The 15,462-nt window shown below is 35.2% G+C and overlaps 2 protein-coding genes and 2 non-coding genes across 4 annotated transcripts in view; 2 read left to right on the top strand and 2 right to left on the bottom strand.

Annotated features, from left to right (window-relative positions):
• Nucleotides 1-15,462, top strand: part of LOC134648992 (uncharacterized) — a 561,268-nt gene that overhangs the window by 7,343 nt on the left and 538,463 nt on the right. The window lies entirely within an intron of this gene.
• The window catches only part of LOC134648995 (23 kDa integral membrane protein-like), a 349,619-nt gene that overhangs the window by 43,682 nt on the left and 290,475 nt on the right, over nt 1-15,462 (top strand). The gene's annotated exons all lie outside the window — the stretch shown is intronic.
• Nucleotides 11,564-11,635, bottom strand: Trnae-cuc (transfer RNA glutamic acid (anticodon CUC)). Its single transcript has one exon. It is a non-coding gene; the product is annotated as a tRNA-Glu (tRNA).
• On the bottom strand, nt 13,760-13,830 carry Trnag-gcc (transfer RNA glycine (anticodon GCC)). Its single transcript has one exon. It is a non-coding gene; the product is annotated as a tRNA-Gly (tRNA).

Here is a 15,462-nt window from a genome sequence, read left to right as displayed (position 1 = left end):
AGGTACTAGTGGATCAGGAATCGACCGATAAGGCAAAACGTCACTTGTTGACTTATGGCACTGATAAAACGATAAAATACACGCACATGGAAATAACATTAAAAATGCAGTATCTATATTCGATCAGCGCTTCAAAAAAATATTGTGAAGCTTAATACCTAGACTTGAAGTTCTAAATTATATGTGATAGTATGATGTTCAAACGGAGTTATAACTTTTTAATTCTAAAGTAAAAGGCGGCGAGGTTAACAAGACGCACGCATACTTACCCTTTCCTGATCAAGGAAGGTGTTTGTTTTTAAAAAATGTCAGTAAACGTGATGTTTATAAGGAATTAATTGTGATGTGTTAATTATTGAAAGACTTTAATGTTTTAAAACTGGTACACCAGATCGCCTGATGATGATGTCATTTGTTTATTTACGAACTTGGCTGTCTTTTTAACCGAGTAATGACGGAGGAACGACAATACCCTTTGAGTACCTACATACTTTTAGTTTTGTTTATTTGTGAGACTAGACCCTTTCAGTTGGAGAGTTACGAGTACTACTTAATAGCGTTACAGGTATTTAGTAACAAAATTTGGATAGTGTATGGTGGTTTTAGGCTATCGAAACTGCGTCGAAATATCGAGAGCTCGAAAACAATACAAAAGGTAATTACGGTCCATATCCCGGTCTATATAAATCTAATGCATATCAATGTTCAACTTTTGGCATAACAAGCGCTGTTATCGCTTTTAATCCCCCCACAATCCACTTAACAAATATCTCTAGAACTATCGGTGTATATGCATGTATAACCTGTCATAATGTAAGCAAATTTAGAATAAATCACTAAACAACTTGTTTACATTATTACAGGTTATTGCGCTGCTAACATTATCCTGAGCCTCTCAATATTGAGTTAAATGTCACCATTTAAACTAACAATTGCAACGTCTATCTAACGTCACTTCTGTCAAGTTGTCATTACAAATGACACTTAAATATGCGTATTGTTTTGACAAAACTAGTCAAATATAATCCTTAAGCCAAGCGAATACGAATTATAAAAATTTCGACGGTTACTAATTTAAGTTGGTCAATGACTCTTTAGCATACGAATGCTTTATTTTCGTACTTCAACGAGAATAAACACAACTGCCTAACTACTTACAATTCCAAGGTTTTAGTGTTAATTTGTTCGCTTGCAAGACTTTGACTTTGACAGTTGACAAGAGGTTTCAAATGAGGAGCGTATTACAATTGCCCTTGTATGCTTTCTCAATGTCAAATTTGAATTATGCTAAAGGAAAGGCTGATTTACTGTGAATAACACCTAACTAGCTCAACGAAATCAGGAGTTTCTATAATAATGTTTCAATTGATGCGGGTTCTGCGTACAATACAAGAAAACTTCAGCACTGATCGCCGCTCCAAAGTAATAACCGCTTATAAAGGGAACAGACAAAACTATATTTTTTTAAATATGTTGACATCGAATCTGAATTCTGAATCTACGTTAATGATTTTGCAAGGCACACATACTCAGGTACGCAGAACTAAGAAGTTAAAAGAGTGGAAGCAGCGTGCGTAACGCATAAGATTATGATAATGCATGAGTCGTTCGCATACTGTTTTCTAATGCACCCTTCGGACTCCAGCTTGAATATGGATTTCATTGTTTGGAGACATTTCTCGTGATACCAGTATTATGAATTTATTTAGTATTAAGCTTCAGTACCGTTATTTGAAGCCTATTTAATATTTGAGAGAGCGATACTGTTGACAGATGACGTTGCGATTCACAATTGGCTGACACCTACCCTCATACCTTCAACTTCCGTTTCCAGTTTTAATCCCCTCCATCGACCACCAGGGACCGTGGCTCGGTGCCACGGAGCTTGCCTTCATTGGCGTTCTGTTTGTCGGAACGTTCGGTTCACTACAAAAAATTCTTAGAAATCCTTAGATTCTTAGAATTTTTTGTCAGTACTTATTTAAAGTATTCGTTAAAAACGGTGTTACCGTTCGATGTTTGATATAAATAATTTAAAGGATTTTACGAACAGCTGGTGTTCGTCAACGTGTTTTGAATAGCTGACACCTGATCGATTCACATCGCGAGTGCAGCGCAGCCGTCGCGTAAGTAAGCGATTTCTATTTTATTTGTTTACAGTGAATCGATTCATCATAAGCACGGAGCAGGTCAAAATGTAAACGGGAATGGCAATTTATAGGCCACAGTTTTATTGTCTGCCGAAGGGGACTGTAAGATTCCTTTTACGGAATAGAACTGTCTATTAACTTCGGTGTTCTTAAAAGGACGCGCTCTGTGCCGTCGTATGTTATGCTAAACCATCTGTGTTTTTGCATTAAGTAAGCTTAGTCTGATTACAATGATAATGATAGTAGGGTATATGACCTGATATTTTCCGTGCATTTCCATAATTTTTGGTACTGTGCTGCCGTGATACAAATCCCTTAATTTTTAAACTGGTTCAGAAAGGAGCTAAAATGTCTAAAATATGCTACATCAGAAATACTACCTATGTTTGGTATTGGGCCATTAAACAGTTACTCTAGTATCATGTTGGTTTCAAAATTACGGCAGGTTCGCCTTAACGTTGACGAAGCCCCGCTGTCGCGGGGCTTCTATTTTCGCTCTGAGAGACAAGAGGTAACTAACAAACCTACATCGAATACCTTATTTTCAATCTTTGTATTCATATCATTTGGAAAGTTTTTTCTTAAATAATACCGACTTTGGATGCACAGTACCGTCAGTACCTCTGTGGATTTGGGTTTCAATAAGGGTTTGTGTACCTAATATGTAATAAAAAGTGCCACTGCAAAAAGCACCTTCTAGTTAAAGCAAGGGAGTTGAAAGTGAAACTCTTGTATGTTTGTTCTTGTGAATTTTGGTTAATGATGAGTTTTAATCCTTATACATACAAAATTTATATTTGCTATACTTATATGTATACCCACATACAGGAGAAGCACTATTTAAACCTTTGCTATAATAATAACCCTTGTGAAAAAAGGAGGTTCGAATTATTTTTCTGTTCATAACATAATAAAGTAACTGAGAGTATGAGGTCGGGTAGTTATGGACCGCTGCCTGCACAAGGCATAATAAATATCCTGCTGCGTAAGCAGAATAGTACAATCTTGCATTATGTAAATTAACATACGTACTCTAAAAAATTACCCACCTGCGCAAGGTGTGGAGAAATTTACTACTATTACGTAACTTATTGTACCTATACTACCTATTATGGATGTCCGCCAAGGCTTACTACGATAATTATCCTGCTGCGTATGCGGGTATTAGCGGAAATATTATTGAAAAAGCGTATATAATACAAATAACATACTTAACATTTCCCGCCTGCGTAAGGCGTGCGAATATTATTATTAAGCCAACGGAAGATACGCCGCCTGCGCAAGGCGTGTGATCTTCATTAACCTGCTACACTAGCAGATGAAACAAAATGGGCACTATAAGACTGGCATAATATAATCAACAAGGGCTCCATATACCACTTATTCCGCCTGCGCAAGGTGTGGAAAAATATTAGTCATGAGGAAAAATAAGTTATAGTCAGACATTGTTCTGAATCTGTATTCTAGTTGTTAGACTAAAATTAAACAATTTTAAAGCGTAAATACGCTAAGTATATTAAAATCATACAAAATGCCTGCGCAGGCCGTGAAACATCCTTTAGCCGGCTGCGCAAGCGGGTATCAATTAGTTCTTGGTTTCATTAACCAAATATTGCTACTACAAAGCATTTACCATAGAAGTATCTATTTAACATGTTTTTCAATATGCCAAGATAATTCACCCCTGCTGTAAATCTCCGCCTACGATAGGCATTTGAGAATTTAATCAGTATTTTCGCTTTGCTGCGAAAACACACCCCAAAACATTAAATTGTCCCGGGAAGACCCTAATTTTAATATTACAAGATCCTAAGAGGATAAAATAAGTCTTAACATACTCACTGCCAGCGACCCGCTAAGCGGGTGCCCTTTTCGTAGGGCCTGTTCATTGCATAGGTAATGATTTTCTCGTGTTATCGGCCACGCTCGGAATGCGTAGCTCGCGCTGACACTGTGTTAACTGGCTTTTGGGTCAGTAATATTGGAAATCACCAAAAACGTGACGAATCCCGTTTTTAACAAACCCAAAATCTGGATTCGAGAGTGTGGTCATACACGGCCCATTCAATGGCCAAGGTCATGATAATCTAGATACTAATCGTTAAACAAAAATTTTGGAAATTGCTGCTGAATTTAATTAGCCGGCCGCCCCGCCGCATAATGAGAGTCATTTAAAAATAGAAATATAATGCCCTGGAATGGTGCAAGGTTCTTGACCATTGATTCATCATTTAAGCCCATGTGGGTCAAACACATTTTAGAAAACGGTACCTTCCAGGGACATAAAAACAAATGTTGGATGTATCCCGGCTGGAATGGTGCAGCATAAAAAAAAAATAGCTTTAAACTCCCTAAACTTTGCGTTGTCTACATATAAGACGTGAACAAGTTAACCATAATATAAAATGTGTATGATCCACAATTGGTATGTTCATCAACTCATTGTCAGTCCAAATGAAAGAAAGCCTTTTTGGTTGATACCAAATGACGACGACTGATAGATGATGACTCAGGCTTTAAAGATATATGTCCTAGATTCCCTAGACGATTTCATATCATTTCATAACAGAACCTTTTCTTGAACCCTTGCACTTTTCGCAGTTGAAAGACTGTATTTACCTATTGATTCGAATCTACTTTCAAGCCTAAAACCTGACTGTAGGTTATGATTTTCCCTGGAAAATGTAAGCTGGCAAACTCGAGGATTATTTCTATAAGTACCAATGCTCATGCTTGGTGTGCTGTGAAATTTTTCACATATTCATTACTTTGGCATTTGGCAACAATAACATAGAAACCTGTATCTATTTACGTTACGAATATTGCAAATATACCTAGGTGAAAATCAGTGAGCTCACTGAGATGCGTAACATTAAAATTTATTTAAATCATTTTATTATAGACCATTGAACGAATTAAAGCTACGCAACGGCGCTATAGCCCACGCAACAGTTTGAATCGATTCTAAAACTTCGTTAGAAGTAATTTATCATTCTATTTCTTCAAAAACTTGAAAATAAGAAGGCTGATTAATGCCAAATGAATATATAATACTGATTATTATACATGCAATCGAAGAACCTTACTATCTAACCTGTCAAGTAATAACATCTCCTTGTTAAGATAAGTAGTTATGTTATGTCCAATGATCGGAATAGGTAGTGCCATTTGGGGTGAATGACCTCAAACATTGTACTTAACATGGATAAGACTCGGGATTCCAAGACTCTTATTTTTTCACGAAAATATTTCTTGGCATGTCTTTAATAGGCTACATGACTAATTTTCATTTATGGTATCAATCGATCGGATTTATTTTAGGATCAAATGTCTATATGGGACCCATTGCATTAAAGCAACACAAAAGTCAGAAATTATAGTCAAAGTCCGACAGTCGCACTTCACTCGCGAAACGGCCCTCACAAAAGGATAAGTGAACGTGACGTCAAGGTCATTGAGATCCCATCTTGAAGTATGGGCAAAACAAGAAAATTGCGTTTTTGTCCGTGAAATATTGCGTTTATATGTATATAGTTGCTATACAATATTTTTTGGATAAAATGTAAGGAATCGACTAGTACCCTTACTTTTATCGTTTTTGGAAGTTAAAAAAAACTTAAATTTCGAAACTTTCAGGTCCTGTATTTTTGTAACTTACTTTTATCGTTTTTGGAAGTTAAAAAAAACTTAAATTTCGAAACTTTCAGGTCCTGTATTTTTGTAACATTTCCGTATTTTATTTTAATATCCACATTATTATTTTAAATTGCTCATTTGCTATCTATTTTACTATATTTTGTTATAAAATTCAACATGTGTCATCATCCCTATTGAAGTAGGTAATATGAAAACCCGGGGTGAAAAGGTATATCCATACTAAGCTTACGCACCGAAGTCCCGTGAAATGGCACTACCAATTCCGATCACTGGTTATGTCTATACATCCTGTACTTCCTTGAGCTTGCACCAGGTAGTGCAATTAATCCCAAAATAAGGAGCATTTGTGGACAAAGCTAGAACTACCAGCTAGCATGGCTATTACTTATATGTTATAAACATTGCGAATTGTAATTTATTAAAACGCTTTAGTGGACGTGGATCTATTATCTACTCACGAGCCAAACTTAGGCTTAATAGGAACGCAAACATAGTAATATGTATGCAAAATACCAGACGATACAACAACAAGCGGGAGAGCATTCTCCGGACAGAATTATCAAGATTAAATTGTAGCTGGTTAACAGAAATTGACGGGCTTTTATTACTAATGATACAGAATGTGCTTAAAATTCTGATTGCTTACTTAAGATTTTAATCGGACACTTTATGTTCGTAATTACCTAAACTAAAGGCCCTGTAAAGTTTATTCAGATATAACGCCTTGATATAATGACTTGGCCATACATCTTGCTTGATGGTACATAATTGCAATATAAAAGTAATGAGACGTTTAAGAGAAACAATCCTAGTATTATTCTTGCTGTATTACCTACAGCTGTTGAATTAATAAAGTCCAGATACTTACCATACCCTAATTATTATACCAACATGTTATAAAATAAAACCTCATCATAAGTTGGTTAAAGTATGGGCTTAGGCCCAAAAATATTTTAAGAATACTCTCTAGGGCGCGACTCTACTAACGTAGCGATTTCAGGGAAAAAACTGTGATTGTTACAACATAATCATTAATCGTGATATACACGCATCAGCTTTCAGCTGCTAGTGTATTAAACAATATAATATAATATAATATAATAATATAATTAGATTTTTAATATTATAATTGAGGATGGTATATTTTACAAGGCCAATTACGTTATGAATGGCTGCGCACTGTACACAATTGACTGCAGAGGAATCATATTTGGTAAAGGGTTGAACACCTTCAGATGATTAACAGAAAGCTGTTATAGCCCTACCAAAATTAATAATCAATATATCACTTATCTACTGTCTATTTAATATAGTACCTACAACAACTGGCATGTAAGAGTAGCTAATCAGTTAATCCATGAATTAATTTACCAAAATCCATGATTACTTCTACAGTATAAGAGACACTATGGCATGTATTGTTGTGATAAGTGCACTTTTCAAATGAATTAATTGCCTATAAGACTGTAAGATTTTTGAAAAGAAACAAAAGAGGCTCTGAGAAAATGTATAAAATCTATTTTGTGTGCTTATAAGTTAAATTAAATCTGACCTGTAACCATATCTGAGCACATGACACTGAAGTGTCAATAATGGAAGTTTATTTTCCTCTTTGCAAGATAAAATAAGTACTTACGTATACCAGAATTATTTGTTAGAATGTAGACCTTGAAATAAATGAAAACACAAATTATGATCTGAATATAATTGTGGGATGGAGAAAATAAAAACATGATTGTTTGCAGAAATGATTATAATAAACAGTTTTTATATATACATGTCTTTTGCTTTTACCTACCTTATACAACACTTCTTACCTTTCTATAAATAATAATGTATAGTAAAATATGTCACTGCACACTTTAGACCATTAGTCTATTTTCATTTTATCAGATTCATCCATGTACCCAGATGGTTAAGTGCACTTGTACTCGTTGTTTCCACCAGTTTCATTTATCATTATAAATGGATCACATTGGCGTTTTCTGACCACCAGGCGATCACAGACACGTCTCAAATATTAAATAGGCTTCAAATAACGGTACTGAAGCTTAATAGCAGCGTTTTACCTTACAATAAAACGCTTATTAAGCGAAATACCTTATTTGAAGCCTATATTTTTAAATTCGCCTGTGGCTACAACACTCAGTTGCAATAAACCACATCACTTTTATTAAGGCCGTTGAGGGTACTTTTGGCTTGCTGTTTTTTTCTCCCACCATGCAGGATGCAATGAGTAACATCTATAGTCTATACAGCCCAATATACTGGTACGTCTATGTATTATTTCACATTGGAAATAAGTTATTTAATTAGCGTTTTATTTTTGTGTAAAACGCTGTCATTGAATGATAATATTATAATGCAACCCTTTGGTAAGTGATATTATTGCAACTTCGTTTTATTTTTAATTATTTGAGATCCAATGAAGGCAAGCTCCGTGGCACCGAGCCACGGTCCCTGGTGGTCGATGGAGGGGATTAAAACTGGAAACGGAAGTTGAAGGTATGAGGGTAGGTGTCAGCCAATTGTGAATCGCAACGTCATCTGTCAACAGTATCGCTCTCTCAAATATTAAATAGGCTTCAAATAAGGTATTTCGCTTAATAAGCGTTTTATTGTAAGGTAAAACGCTGCTATTAAGAGCCAACAGGAGTGGTCATTTCTCCATACAAACGTACTCGACTGTTTCCTCCGTGGGTTTTGAAGCTAGAGCAATGATTTTTTCAACAAAGATTAATATTGTCAATATCTATGTCGGACCGTTTTGCTTTTTTTTTGATATTTTTGTTTTTTAACGCGCTAGAGCCCTTCAAAAATGGCCAAAATGGCCTAATTGACTATGCCGCAATGAGAGGCGTGGTATTCAAAACTGATATCTATTAGCCGAAAAATCAAAACGGTCCGACACAGATAATTTCATAATCATTTAGATTTCCAAATTTGGTTACGATTGGTTAAGTTTTGGAGGGGGAAACAGTCGAGTACAGAACCTCGTTTTTTGAGATTTTTACGAAGGATTTTTCGCCTTGTCCTTATCGCACTAGTTTTAGGAGCCGCTTCCGTTAGCGAGACGGGTATATTTACCTAAAATATTTAAATCTTAGCTCCTGTTTCGTCTTAATGCTTACCCTTATTTTATTAAATTTAATGAAAGGTTAGATGCTATCTCGTTAGAAATAATGACATTAAAAAATACCGTTGCACATACTGGAGTGATAACTAACAAGGCAGTAAAACTGACATATTTACCACAACATTAGTTTAAAACAAAACTAACATATATGACTATAATTACTTAAAAATGCACCATTCCTTTCACTCTGAAATCTCACAAAAGACAAAGGAATGAATGAGAACGAATTTATTTTTTGTCGCGAGCCGGCCACCTGTGACAGATCTTTTTCTGTTTTAAAAAGAAAACATTCCTTTTTTAAATGCGCTGAATGATGAGCTGTTTCCGCTCGCGATCTATGGAACGTTTATAGTATGTGGTTTGTCTAAGTTTCAGAAAATAGGTTAATGTTAGTTTCCTGGATCCAAGTAAGTACAATGATTTATACGTTATTTCGACTAATGATCGAATTTCGAATCGTGAACCTGACAGCGAAAATATTCCGACTTGGCAGGTTTATTACGCTAAAAAATAGACACTTAACAAGCAGACGTAAACACCGAATAATAACAGTAAGAACTTCAGGTCTAGTCTTTATATTTTTAGAATTATCATCGTATTCTACATTTTATAAAATTTTATTAATTTAACTTTATATTATCTCAATAAGCAGCTCTTAACGTAATTTAATACCTGTAGGTACTTTATCATGCGGTCTCGGGTTAATAACTGATTAAGGTCAATGTCAATATATAATTTAATTAGCCACAATTACGGCACAGATTTTCCGATTGAAAAAAAAAATATTCTAGTAGATGGAAATCGTTTGTAGCTAACAAAATAATGTATTATACGGCATTGTAAATATTACAAAATATATATAAAGTCCGTCAACCAAATCTTGTCAGTAGTAAAAGGCGGCAAATTTGAAAAATCGCGGGTTAGCAACACTGTGTTCAAATAATTCCAAAACGCGTGTCATCTGTGTTTTATCTGTGGAATGTGGATCGTGAATGACAGCCGTCACCTTATTTGTTTTCATTTGGTTTTCATTCTGAATCGTTTCTGTTTCAAGAGATATTTCTGCTGTCACCATTAAATACCAATACATTAAATAAGAATAAGCAAAGCTAAGGGGCCTACAATGTACAATCATGCTCGTTGATGGTAAACATTACTAAAAATTGAGGTTATGACAAGTATTGGAAGAACTCTTTCGAACTTTTAAGATTATGTTCAGTTTTTTTGTTTTAGGGTTAAAAGGCATAAATAAAATTAAAACGTATGCCTAAATCTATCCAACAAGACCATAAATTGTGTCCTGGAAACCGTTTATAGGCCCACATGTCTAATATTTTCAGCAATCAGTTGTGACTATTTACAAAGGTAAACCTTTTAAACACTATTAAGAGCCTTGATTATATCGCCGTTCTTTCGCAATATCTACCTAATCCATACATGTTTGTTGCAGGATTAAATCTTGCCCAATATAAGGCGTTCGTAGTACGTAGTATCTTTTCAGACAATACTTACCTATGGCGGTTTATGTACGTGTACAACGCAACCAAGTCGAAAAGTGACCCTTATCTTATTTACCTTTAAATTAAATAAACACCCAAATATCAGTTGTTTTATTTTTAATATGTATATTGTACAATATATACCAATCAAAAAAATTACACAGGTATGTCATATTCATCCAGAACAGTACACTAATTTACATTAACAAGTGGCATATTATAATATTGTAAATAACAAATATATGCACTATCTAATTATCTGCATTTTGATATGATTTTATTTTAGTAAACTTAGAAGACATAGATAGGGAACAAAGAGAATATAAGCAGTTGTTTTTGATATCTTCAAATTTGTTCATCATTTTGATTAACATTGTTTTAACATCGCTTTTAAATTGTCCGTCCATGTTTCAATTTTTTTCAATAAACCGCGAGTGACAATTTGAATTGACGTACGCAGGGCGCGCTCAGCGGAAAAAAAAATCTGTTGGTTCGATGTACATTGCTGCTTTTCTTAGCGCAATACTGCTCTTTGAGTGTTGCCCTACTTTAGTTTGCTTTACATTGCTACTGACAAGATTTGGTTGACGGACTATAACTTATCTAATATAAGCAATAAAATATTCCTCAAAAAAACTGTGAAGATAAATGTTATATAATTATTGAATTCTGCAAAGTTAAAGTTCTCCCTCATTCCGTTCCCGTTTCCGCTTGGCATTTGTTTGACTTGGCCTGACGCACTACAGGTGCTACCGTATCGAAATACATGTATTTTGACATTGACTGTTCGCCTTGCTACTTTAATTCAGCGCCATCTATCGATAACAGTAACTAGCGGCACAAACTAGGGTACTCATTACCACAAACACAGGTTGCTTGCTTCCTGACTAGCTCGGTGAGGCGTCACGGGCAGTCGGGCGTGGTGCCACGGAAGGCTGATTGTTTCAAGTTACCAATATGTTGGTATTGTTTCAAGACCTATTGTTTTTTAGGATGTTTAGTAATAGGTAATTGATCTTGATTACGTGATAGGAAATTGGAATGAAAGTGAAAGTAAATAGAATAGTGCATAGAAATGTGACGTCAATAAATAAATTATGAAACAAAAATGCAAAAAGATATTCCGATACCGGGAATCGAACCCGAGCCTCCTGGGTGAGAGCCAGGTATCCTAGCCACTAGACCATATCGGATGCTGAGTATAGTGGCGAAATTATGTATTAAAAGCTTGGAATTGATAAGATTTTCATATAATCGATTATTTTTAGTTTAAATCACTGATCAAAATTATTTATCATAACCATAGGTTTTATTATAACAATTATTACTATTACAACTAACCAGTATTGTTATATTAAAGTACGGTTTACTACATGATAATTATAAATACATATTTTAATTTACGATACAGTTTAACCACAGTTTAAGGGGTCATCCATTAATTACGTCACACGTTTAGGGGGAGGGAGGGGGTCAAGAAAATGTGACATGTTGTGACATGGGGGAGGGGGGAGTCACAAACATTGTGATGTCACTTTAACTTCATCAGTAACCGAAAATTAATTTATATTTTTTTATTCGCTGTACAGTTAAATAATGAGATTTTGGATGTAACTTTCGTTGTGTTATAAAATTACTAATATTTATATATCAAAACTATTTTTTTATTAAAAAAATAATGCCGAGTAAATATTGTCGATTTCGTTGAAAACAAAATTGCCTAAAATGTGACGTCACACCAGGGGGGGGACGGGTTTGCAAAATGTGACCAAGTGTGACAAGGAGGGGGGAGGGGTAAAAAAACCTAGAAATTCGTGTGACGTAATTAATGGATGATCCCTAACTAGAGATGGATAGAATATGGACTTTGCCAAATACGAATATTCGGTTCAGCTCCGACCGAACCGAATATTCGGCAGTTCGAACCGAACTATTCGGCCGAATATGAACATTGAAAAATACGCCGAATATGCCGAATACCGAATAATTACCTAACCGAATATTGGACCCATTACTAGTCGTAACTCGCAACTTTAACATCTTGGTATTAGACAATTAGAGTAATATGTAATATTCTGCACAAAGCGTAGATATTTGTGAATATCTTGGCCGTTCCGATATATCTGACAGCGATAATATTTATATTGACATTTTAACACTACTTTTTCATTAGAACGAAAATGGTAGATTAGTTAGGTACTTAATTTAAATCTTTTCTTTCAGTTTAAATTAAAATAAAGTGTGACGGGATGCCGCTAGAGTGCCCATTGACCTAAATGAGTCTTCTATAATCTAATTTTAGTTAACGTGTTTTTAACTGACGCTCGCGCTTGGCGGGAAGTTAGTTCTAAATCTTTTTTGCTAATGACTAGCAAAATAGTTAAATTAAATTAAATTGTACCTACTTCCGAGTAGGTTTGTTTTATTTAAAACAAATATTTATGAAGCAACCTGTTAAGTGTTAAAATAAATATTAAGTAAATTATTTTCATTGTTTGAACTAAATATAGGTTCGGTTAGACTAACTTTATTATTCTCTCTTTAAGCCCAGGCCAAGGTTTTCGCTTTTGTATTTGTAATTTTCTTTTATTTATAAAAGAGTGCATTACCTATCTCTTTTTATTAAGTTATCAGAGAATATAGGTGCTTTTGATGCATAGTCTAAACCAGCGGTCGATAACCCGCGGCCCGCGGGCCGCATGCGGCCCGTGAACCTGTCACTTGCGGCCCGCGAGCCTCCCTGGCTACTTTGTATGTAATATTGACAAACGACAATGTCTGATAAAGTCATAAATATTAACAAAGTGCGGCCCGCGTCAACTTCGTTAACTACTATGTGGCCCTTGGCTGCTAAAAGGTTGCCGACCGCTGGTCTAAACTATACTATTGATGCCGACTGTACCTAATTTCTGTTGTATAGTTCTTTTAGTATAAATAATCTTGATCCTCAAAACATATTTATTTTTGCAGCCGTGTAAGAAACAAAATAAATATTACGAATAACTCTAAAAAAATATGAATTGTCTACAATCTCTCCAAGACATTCATTTAAATTAATTCAACCAAAGGCTTAAGTAGTAATCTTGATTACCTATTAATCTAATTGTATAATTAACTGACCTTAGTAAGACCGCAACTTGACCCCATTGTCTTCAATTGGTAAATCGATACTCCAGTGATACATACTGAATGGGCGATGACGAATACGTAGATGGCCTGTACATGTATGATAATTACAATTGAAATGATTACTCATTCTGTCCTGTAGTCAACTGTAGTGTATACAAAAAAATAAAGAAAAAGATGCAAAAATATCATGCATCGGCCGGGAATCGAACCCGGGCCGCCCGCGTGGCAGGCGAGCATTCTACCACTGAACCACCGATGCTTCGAACCAATATGCGAAAATTGGAATTGCAGTCCGGACACTCTAATTAAGGTCATTCGAATACGATATAAAATGGAGTAATGTTATTTAAAACCCAATTTAACTGCTGACTAAAATCTATTTTTTATTCGGTAGACTGAAATGACAGTTCATAGTATGAACATAAAATGTCATTTCATACTAAGAAATGTCATTTTAGTCTACCGAATTAAAAAATAGACTTTAATGTACCTAAACTAATTATGTCTAGAAATCTTTCAAGCTCAAGCAATGTTTTTCTAACAATATCTTATAACTGACCATGACCTAACCTAACCCTTATTGTAACGATATAAGGTCTATTATCAACAGTAACTGTGTCTTCATTAGCAAAGCACACAACGTATCGTGTTCAAATTCAAACGTAGAATTCACAAAGTGCTATGTACCTACTACCGATCGTTGCTCTTGCCATTACAACTTCATCTTAGACACCCGCAACACCAGAGGGGTTGTAAGTGCGTTGCGCGTTGCCGGCATTTAAGATGGGAGTACGTTCTTTTAGTGTCCGAGCGAAATTTCGGTTTCGGCTTCGGCATAAAAAATATGTTTCGCCCAAAGGTTTGGTTTCGGTCAAAAAACTACCGAACCTTAACCGTAACCGAAATCGTATTTATTTCGGTAGTATCTGGCTGAAAATTTCGGTTTCATTATTAAAATTTGTTGGTTCGATTTCGACAAAAACTCCGATCGGACGGAAGATAACGCATAGTCGAGAATCACTACATAGTATAAAACAAAGTCGTTTCCCGCTGTCTGTCCCTATGTATGCTTACATCTTTAAAAGTACGCATCGTATTTTGATGCGGTTTTTTTAATAGATAGAGTGATTCAAGAGGAAGGTTTATGTATAATTTGTTAACACGTGCGAAGCCGGGGCGGGTCGCTAGTATCGAGATAAAGCGATCTTCTAATAATAGACACTGTTCCAAGACGAGTAGAAATGTTTTGTGAACACGAACATAGCTAAGGTTCGACGTTCGCTCGCGTCACGCGCACTTAGCACGACCGCAATTTTCTTTGCTGAAGAAATATGCAAATTGTAACTTTCACGAAGGTATGCTGGTTAAAGGGTCGTATCGTAAGTCACGTGAATTTTTAAACAATAAAGCAGAATAATGAATTTAATGAATTGATAAGTATTTTACTCATAAACAATATTCATTTTCATCATAAACCTCCTCAGATATGAAATTACGAAATAGTTTACCCACAGAAAATCTCTAAGCTCATGAATTTCCCTGGCAGCAATCTGAAGACGTATACGGGTAAGATTCCTTGGCTGAGAGCCCTCTAGCGTCGAGTAGGATTGCATTACGAGATGCAGCGTAGGGTTGCCAATGTAAAGAATGAGTACCTACAAAAAGATTGCAAATGCAAGTAGGTACATAATTATGTAGTTTCTTGTCCCATCTTAATCCGTAATAACGTAATGTGAGGATTGGGATGAGGTACTTACATAAAAATTTGCTATCTATATCTTACGACTTTTTAAAAAAATCCAATTAATATCGAAACAGGTAGCGATTCTGAGTAGGTATTTTAGGTATTTATGAACGAAATCGCAAAATCGATCTGAAAATAAAATTATCG

The sequence above is a fragment of the Cydia amplana genome, chromosome 6, assembly GCF_948474715.1.
Source record: "Cydia amplana chromosome 6, ilCydAmpl1.1, whole genome shotgun sequence".
In the NCBI taxonomy this organism is placed as follows: Eukaryota; Metazoa; Arthropoda; class Insecta; order Lepidoptera; family Tortricidae; genus Cydia; species Cydia amplana.
Note: the sequence above shows the minus strand (reverse complement) of the source record. Positions and strands in the feature narration are given on the sequence as shown.